General features: G+C 43.9%; 1 non-coding gene across 1 annotated transcript; it reads left to right on the top strand.

Annotated features, from left to right (window-relative positions):
* Positions 1 to 8,560: 8,560 nt before the first annotated feature.
* Positions 8,561 to 8,687, top strand: LOC112437809 (U6atac minor spliceosomal RNA). The gene has a single exon (XR_003026322.1). It is a non-coding gene; the product is annotated as a U6atac minor spliceosomal RNA (small nuclear RNA).
* Positions 8,688 to 8,888: the final 201 nt, after the last annotated feature.

Raw genomic sequence — 8,888 nt, 5'->3', positions numbered from 1 at the left:
ATTGGATTAGGACCCCCCTAGCCCAGTATTCCTCATCTTGACTTGAATATATTTACAAAGACCTTATTTCCAAATAAGGTCACATTCTGAGGTACTGGGAGTTAGGACTTCAACGTATGAATTTGGTTGGGATGGGGACACAATTCCATTCATATCCCCAGGTACTGATGGAGCTTTGCTCCAAGAGAGATAGACCACCCAGCTGGGCTCAGTGACTCATGCCTATAATCCCAGCACTTTGGGAGGCCAAGGCAGGTGGATCACCTAAGGTCAGGAGTTTGAGACCAGCCTGACCAACATGGAGAAACCCCGTCTCTACTAAAAATACGAAATTAGCCAGGCGTGGTGGTGCATGCCTGTAATCCCAGCTACTTGGGAGGCTGAGGCAGGAGAATCACTTGAACCCGGGAGACAGAGGTTGCCGTGAGCCAAGATTGCACCATTGCACTACAGCCTGGGCAACAACAGTGAAACTCCATCTCAAAAAAAAAAGAGAGAGAGAGAGATAGACCACCCAAGGGCATCAAGGTGCCTCTGGCTTGACACTTCCTAGATGCTCCTACTGTTGAATTTTTATCAGAGTCCTTTGAACAGCCTCATGATCCTTGGCTACAGGTGGTTATTAATCTGGCTGGAGGGTTGTGCCCACAGGCAAGACATGAGTGTGTCTGTCCATCATAAGGAATCTGTTTGTTACATGCACTCGTATGCTTACAGCAGCACTATTCACAATGGCAAAGATATGGAATCAACCTAAGTGTCCATCAACAGGGATAAAGAAAACATGGTATATGTACACAATAGAATACTATTCAGCCATAAAAAAGAATGAAATCATGTATTTTGCAGCAACATGGATGGAACTGCAGGTCATTATCTTAAGTGAAACCAGTCAGACCCAGAAAGACAAATATCACATGTTCTCACTCATAAGTGGGAACTAAAAATTGTGTACCCCAGGAGGAAGAGAGTGGAATGATCCACAATGGAGAAGTAGAAGGGTGAGAGGATGGGAAATGGGGTGGATGATGAGAAATTACTTAATGGATACTATGCATGTTGTTTGGGTGTTGGATACCCTAAAAGCCCTGATCTGAGCTCTCTGAAGTGTAAGCATATCACAAAATTGCGCTTGTACCCCATAAACTTATACAAATTAAAAAAAAAACGGGGGGGGGGGCAAGCGTAGTGTCCCACGCCTGTAATCCCAGCACTTCAGGAGGCAGAGGCAGGCAGATCACTTGAGGTCAGGAGTTTGAGACCAGCTTGGCCAACATGGTAAAATCCCATCTTTACTAAGTATACAAAAATTAGCCAGGCATGGTGGCAGGCGCCTATAATCCCAGTTACTCAGGAGGCTAAGGCAGAAGAATCGCTTAAACCTGGGAGGTGGAGGTTGCAGTGAGCCAAGATTGTGCCATTGTACTCCAGTCTGGGCAACAGAGAAAGAATGCGTCTAAAAAAAATAAAATAAAGAATCTATTGGCCTTATCACATGAATTTTGACATTACATTTGTCAGTGAAAAAAGGAAGTATTCTTAGATTCCCTATATTTCAATTGTTTCACATTTTTAATAGTTATAAAAACATTTTACTTTTTTTTTTTTTTTTGAGACAGAGTCTCAGTTTGTCACTCAGGCTGGAGTGCAGTGGCATGATCTCTGCTCACTGCAACCTCCACCTCCCGGGTTCAAGCCAGGTTCAAGTGATTCTCCTGCCTCAGACTCCTGAGTAGCTGGGACTACAGAGGAGTGCCACCACGCCTGGCTAATTTTTTTGTATTTTTAGTAGAGACAGCGTTTTGCCATGTTGCCCAGGCTGGTCTCAAACTCCAGAGTTCAGGTGATCCACCTGCCTCAACCTCCCAAAGTGCTAGAATTACAGGCGTAAGCCTCTGCACTCAGCCATTTTTTATCAATGATGACTATTGAGAATTTCAAGAGATCATTTTGTAAAAGTCTTTGTCAAGAAGTATACATGGCCATTTCAAGTATAAAAATTGATATAAAAATTTATGAAATCACTCATATTTCTCATTAAAGTTTTTCAAGGGATTTTCTTTGAATGTCTTATACAAATTTTATATTTAATATTTTCCCTATTTTTTCTCTTGTCAAATGGTATGTAGTAATTGCTTTATTTTATTTTATTTGAGACAGAGTCTTGCTCTATTGCCAGACTAGTGTGCAGTGGCACAATCACAGTTCACTGCAGCCTTGACCTCCCCAGACTCAAGTGATCCTCCCACCTCAGCCTCCCGAGTAGCTGAGACTACAGGCACGTGCCACCACACCAGGCTAATGTTTGTAATTTTTTTGTACAGACAGTTTTGCCATGTTGCCCAGTCTCGTCTCAAACTCCTGGATTCAAACAATCCACCTGCCTTGGCCTCCCAAAGTGCTGGGATTACAGGCGTGAGCCACTGTGCCCAGTTATTAATGCTCTAACATTAAATCTCCTTTTAAATATTCATCTTTATGCTCTTCAATGGGCTTCCACTTAGTTTCTCTACAACACACACCAATCTCCTTCACCACCTCATGGCTATGCTTCTTTTAAATAGGATGTAAATGTGATTTCATAACTGAATGTCAGGCTCAGGTCCTATCCTATAAGGTTTCAATGAGATCACGTTTTACTGCCTGATGTTATAATCCCCACTTTGCCCTGTTTGTTACGTATGCCCTGTGTGTTTGTATATAGACGTCTAAAACCTCACTATTGTTTCTGGCCTCCTTCCAGCTGTTTTCTCATGTGAATCACTAGGCTCCTCCCGCTTCACTATTCACCATTCTGCATTGTGCCTATTACTCTTCAGAGTGGCTGGGATCACAGGTTTACCTGCCATTTTCCTCCCTTTCTCTTACTCTTTTCAAGCTCCATGTAGAAATTAGTATTTATACACTAAACTGCTGGGTTAATCATTATTTCCCAATTTTGTGAGATGCTGTCCATCCCAAACCAAAAGGCCATCATTTTAATAGCATAACTACTCAGAATCAGGATCCATAAATCCAAATTCAGTAACAAAACATCTTGATGGCCTGCCAGTCATGTCTCAGACCTTCCCTCTTTCAGACTTACAAATGTCGGTAGTGATATGCAAAGAAAATAACCAACTGGGCTCCCAAGTCCTAAACTTCATAAACTCTTAGAAATGCCTCCTTTCTTTTCTGATGAAGCCATTCATCCCCACAGAAGGAAGGGTGAACATTTTTCAAAGTCCTAGGTATTATCTTCAAGCAAACCATCCTTCTGAACACTCATCTCAGTCAATCCATTATTCGATCAATTCTTCCTCCCCAAATGTTTCTTGAATCCATCCCATCTCTATCTCTGCTGCATTGGCTTCATTGAAGCTCTTATTATGTTCTGCTGGAAACATTAAGATGACCTCTTGTACAGGTCTCTGTCTCAGCTTAGTCTCCATAGTGCCAGGAGAGTTATTGCCTGATGCTTCTCAAAAACTGTAAGTAGCTGGCTGGGCGCCATGGCTCACTCCTATAATCCCAGCACTTTGGGAGGCTGAGGCAGGTGGATCACCTGAGGTCAGGAGTTCAAAACCAGCCTGGCCAACATAGTGAAACCCCGTCTCTACTAAAACTACAAAAATTAGCCAGGCATGGTGGCACGCAGCGTCTGCAGTCCCAGCTACTTGGGAGGCTGAGGCAGGAGAATCACTTGAGCCAGGGAGGCGGAGGTTGCAGTGAGCTGAGATCACGCCACTGCACTCCAGCCTAGGTGACAGAGCAAGACTCTGTCTCAAAAATAAATAAATAAATAAATAAATAAATAAATAAATAAATAAATAAATACTGTAAGTAGCTCTCATTACTGCACAGCAAAATGCAACACTTTTGATCGTATGGTCCCAACCCCCTTTTCTGGCCTTATTCTCCATTTTGTGCTAATATTCTTGTGCAAAGAGCAACCTGAAATTCCCAAGTGTCTTATACACTTCTGCACCTGGGGCCTTTCCCAATCCTCTATTAGAGGATCCATTCTTTCAGAGAACTCCTCTGATTCTCCCCTTTACCCATACCCTGCCAAAGTTAATTCTCCTTCCTCTAGTTCCTCTTTTAGCTCACCTACTGTATTTCTGCTGCCAGGTAGACAAGGACTACATGATAATCTTCTGTTTTTTTTTTTTTTTTTTTTGAGATGGAATTTCGCTCTCGTCCCCTAGGCTGGAGTGCAGTGGCGTGATCTTGACTCACTGCAACCCCCGCCTCATGGGTTCAAGTGATTCTCCTGCCTCGGCCTCCCAAGTAGCTGGGATTACAATGCCTGCCACCATGCCTGGATAATTTTTGTATTTTTAGTAGAGATGGGGTTTCACCATGTTGGCCAGGCTGCTCTTGAGCTCCTGGCCTCAAGTGATCCACCGGCCTCAGCCTCCCAAAGTGCTGGGATTACAGGCATGAGCCACCATGCCTGGCCCATAATATTTTTCCAATCTTCCCCTAGCACTTGACTTGGAGTCCGGTACATGATAAGTGCTCAAACTGTTAAATTTTCAAAAATTTTTGAGCTACTTGACCTTATATTGTTGCTTAAAATCAGCCACAGAAGAAGTATCTACAATTTACATGATGGAAATTGACAAACACTACAATAGGGACTTTGGGGACCATGGGAAAAGAGCACTTTTCTGAAAAATTTACTAGCACTTAGTTGGACACAGTGCCTCATGCCAATAATCCCAGAACTTGGGAGGCCAAGTTAGGAGGATAAATTGAGGCCAAGAGTTGGAGACCAGCCTAGGCAACATAGTGAGACCCCATCTTGACAAAAAAAAATTTTTTTTTAAATCAGCTTGGCATAGTGGTGCACACCTATGGCCCCAGCTGTTCCGGAGGCTGAGGTTAGGAGGATCACTTGGGCCTGGGAGGTCAAGGCTATAGTGATAGATGATCACGCCACTGCACTCCAGGCTAGGTGACAGAGAAAGACCCTGCCTCAAAAAAAGAAAAAAAATTTACCAGCACGCCACTGATTATGTAAGTAATGCATGACTATAATTAAAGTCAACTGCTTTTTTCAGTATCCCCCACACGCAATCCCAATCTCTTCCCCAGAATTGAACAACTTGGTATGATATTCGAGACTCCTTTTTACACATTTTATGTATTATATCATTTCACAAATGTAAAGCCTGCTAATTCATTGCCTCTGATCCATGAAGCCTTCTCAGGCCTCTCCTGCTGTCACTCTTGTGACTTTCCTCTGACCTTCAGCATCAACTAAGTCATTGCTAACTCTTGTGTGCCTTGTGTTTAAGATTTTAAGTTGTTTGGAGAAAGATAACATTCATCTTTTTGTTTGTTTGTTTCCTTTGAGATGGAGGCTCCCTCTGACGCCCAGGGTGGAGTGCAGTGGCGTGATCTTGGCTCACTGCAACCTCTGCCTCCTGGATTCAAGTGATTCTCCTGCCTCAGCCTCCCAAGTAGCTGAGACTACAGGCATGCACCACCACACCCGGCTAATTTTTGTATTTTTAGTAGAGACAGGGATTCGCCATGTTGGCCAGGCTGGTCTTGAACTCCTGATCTCAAGTGATCTTCCCACCACAGCCTCCCAAAGTGCTGGGATTATAGGCGTGAGCCACCACCCCACCAACATTCATATTTAAATGTTTCTATGTCACACAGAACAGACCTTCAAAAATGTTAATAATTTAATTCTATTTAAATTGTTGTTTGTTTGGTTGGTTGGTTGGTTTTTGGTTTTGTTTTGTTTTGTTTTGTATTCTTGAGACAGAGTTTCGCTCTGTCTCCCAGGCTGAAGTACACTGGTGAAACCTCAGCTCACTGCAATCTACGCCTTCTGGGTTCAAGTGACTGTCCTGTCTCAACCTCCCAAGTAGCTGGGATTACAGGCTTGTACCTCCACGCCCGGCTGTTTTGTATTTTTAGTAGATACCGGATTTCACCATGTTGGCCAGGCTGGTCTTGAACCCCTGGCCTCAAGTGATCCACCCCTCTCCGTCTCCCAAAGTACTGGGTTTACAGGCATGAGCCACTGCGCCTAGCCAAAAATGTCAATAATTTAATTCTTTGGTCCAAAATCTGCTTGCGATCATCCATTGCCATCTGAATATACCATTAGACATGGAAGTAGACAAAAAATAATAAGCACATTTGGGTTTTTTCCCTTAGTTTTTACATAAAGGGCAACTTCAATTTTCTCAAGGTACTGCAGTGCCACAGTCAGGAATAAAAGTTAGCATGTCTTTAAGGAGGTAAAGCCTCCATCTCTTCCTATTTCACTCTGCTGCCCTGAAACCACAGGGAATGAGAGAGAAACTTCATGAGAACCTTTGTGCTCTCAGAAAGCATTCTAATGCTAAGAGAGCACTCTAATGCCCTTCCCTGTGGGCATGGAGCATGCCATCTGATCGCTGAAACCACTGCTGTGCCCAGCAAGACACCAATGCAGCCTGAGGGCCAAAGTGGGACCCCAAGTTTGGTTTACAGGCCCACATGTCAGATGTGGGAAAAGGGATCCTATCTCACAGTTCACCCAGTGTAGGTGAATTTCTTTATAACCTCAGAAGCAAAAAGAGTGGGGGTTCTGCCAGCAATCTCTGCCCTCTCTGCCACAGCCCCTTCTGAAGTGAGACCCCCACAGTATCTTATCTGAAGAACTCCAAGGAAAAGGCAATAGTCTATTTACACAAATTAAGCCAGCTAAACCAGCTCTTTCTACAGTAAGATGATAAAATTTAGATATCTGAGGAGAGGTCATAGAGGTCACAGCTTTCAGTTCTTATGAGTTGTTTTCTTAAGGGTTAAATGAAAAAGTTAAAGCAAATATTGTTATGCATGGGAGAGCTTAGCCTTCTTGACCACAGTATGAGAACACCTCAGCAATGAGAAGTTACGGCCAAGGCCACCCTGTACCATCAATCTCTTCAGAGCCATTTGGAAAAACTGAGAGATGCTGCTCTCCTTGGAAGGCAAATGAGTTCTGCATATTTTCATAGGTCTTCCTTCCTTTCTTTCTTTTTTTTTTTTTTTTTTTTTTGAGACAGAGTCTAGCTCTATCACCCAGGCTGGAATGCAATGGTGTGATCTCGGCTCACTGCCACCTCCACTTCCTGTGTTCAAGTAATTCTCCTGCCTCAGACTCCCGAGTAGCTAGGATTACAGTTGCCCACCATGATGCCTGGCTAATTTTTGTATTTTTAGTAGAGATGGAGTTTCACCATGTTGGCCAGGCTGGTCTTGAACTCCTGATCTCAGGTGATCCCCTCCCCTCAGCCTCCCGAAGTGCTGGAATTACAGGTGTGAGTCACCACACCCAGCCAAGGTCTTCCTTACATTTCAAATGTCATCCTTGCTTCTTTTCAAATAAGTAAAGAGGGTTAATTCCCTTTCACTCAAAATGGAGCTGTTGGCCAGGCTCAGTGGCTCACGCCTATAATCTCAGCACTTTGGGAGGCCAAGGCAGGAATCTGCCTTGAGGCCAGGAATTCGAGACCAGCCTGGCCAATATGGTGAAGCCCCTGTAACTACTAAAAATACAAAAATTAGCCAGGCGTGGTGGCAGTTGCCTGTAATCCCAGCTACTTGGGAGGCTGAGGCAGGAGAATCCCTTGAACCCGGGAGGCAGAGGTTGTAGTGAGCCAAGATCATGCCACTGCACTCCAGCCTGGGCAACACAGCAAGACTCTGTCAAAAAAAAAAAAAAAACAAAAAACCTGAGTTGTAACAATTCAGGGTGATTATATGCAAGGCTCGCTTCTCATGGATTCCAGGAAGTGGGAAGCAAGTTATTGCTAAAAGACAGAGGCCCCAAGATCTCAATAAAGCCAACATGTGCATTCCAGGTACCACACCTGACATGTCCATGCTGAGTGACCCCAAGACCCCTGAGTCACCTTACATAATTCAACAGCCCTTACTCTTCAAGCAAGATCCCAACAGCCACCAGACCTGGCAAACATTTTATTTTTCTTTCCTGAAGAAGCATAGGAAAAGATTTTTGGCCTAAGCTTTTAGAGTGGTCAGCTTCACTGTCGCCTAGAGCCAGCATTGTGAACCTACTGTCCCTATTCATAGCCATGATGCTCCTACTGAACCCCATGTCCCTGAGGCCTCCTGTGACCAGAGCTAGAACTTTCTGAATTGAGCTGCCATTTTCCAAATCTATCAGGGCTTGCCAAATCCCTATGCCTTCACCCACGCTGTTCCTGAGCCCACAGTCTGCCTCTCTGGAATACTACCATCACTAGAGACATTCTCTAATGTCCAATCAGAAAGTGACTCCTCTCCATTTATTCCTACAGTTCTTTATGCCTGCAGTAACAAAATATTACCAGGCCATACTATAGGTTTTTGTTTTATGGTCTCCTTTTTCTGATAAGCCTGAGCAAGTCTGCGCTCAGGAACCAAGACTCACTTCCTTTTGTGCACCCAAAGGCTATCACAGCACCTAGTATGTAGTGGGTGCTCAAATGTCAGTTGAAAGAACTGGTGAGTTTTAGGTGAAGGATATCATGGTGTCCAGGGTGCTATTCTCTCAACTTTATGTAGGCTTGGAATCTTTCAAAGGTGAGTGTTGTATGAAAGGAGAGACTGGTTAGTACTCCCCTTGACAAGGATGGAAGAGGCCCTCAGGCCTGACAACTAACATGCAGTTAAGACATTTCCACCTATTTTGTGGCATCTAAAGCATCATTTTTAAGCTGGATGTGGTGGCTTATGCCTGTAATCGTAGCACTTTGGGAGACCAAGGTGGGAGGATTGCTTGAGGCCAGGAGTGCAAGGCCAACCTAGCCAACATGCTAAGAACCCATCTCTCTCTCTTTTTTTGTTTGTTTGTTTGTTTGTTTGTTTGTTTTTTAAAAAGAAAAAAGACATAGAAAAAAGATGAGAGGCTGAGC

This window comes from Pan paniscus, chromosome 17 (genome assembly GCF_029289425.2).
Source record: "Pan paniscus chromosome 17, NHGRI_mPanPan1-v2.0_pri, whole genome shotgun sequence".
Taxonomy (NCBI): domain Eukaryota; kingdom Metazoa; phylum Chordata; class Mammalia; order Primates; family Hominidae; genus Pan; species Pan paniscus.
The sequence above is the reverse complement of the archived record's forward strand: the minus strand, read 5'-3'. Positions and strand labels throughout refer to the sequence as shown.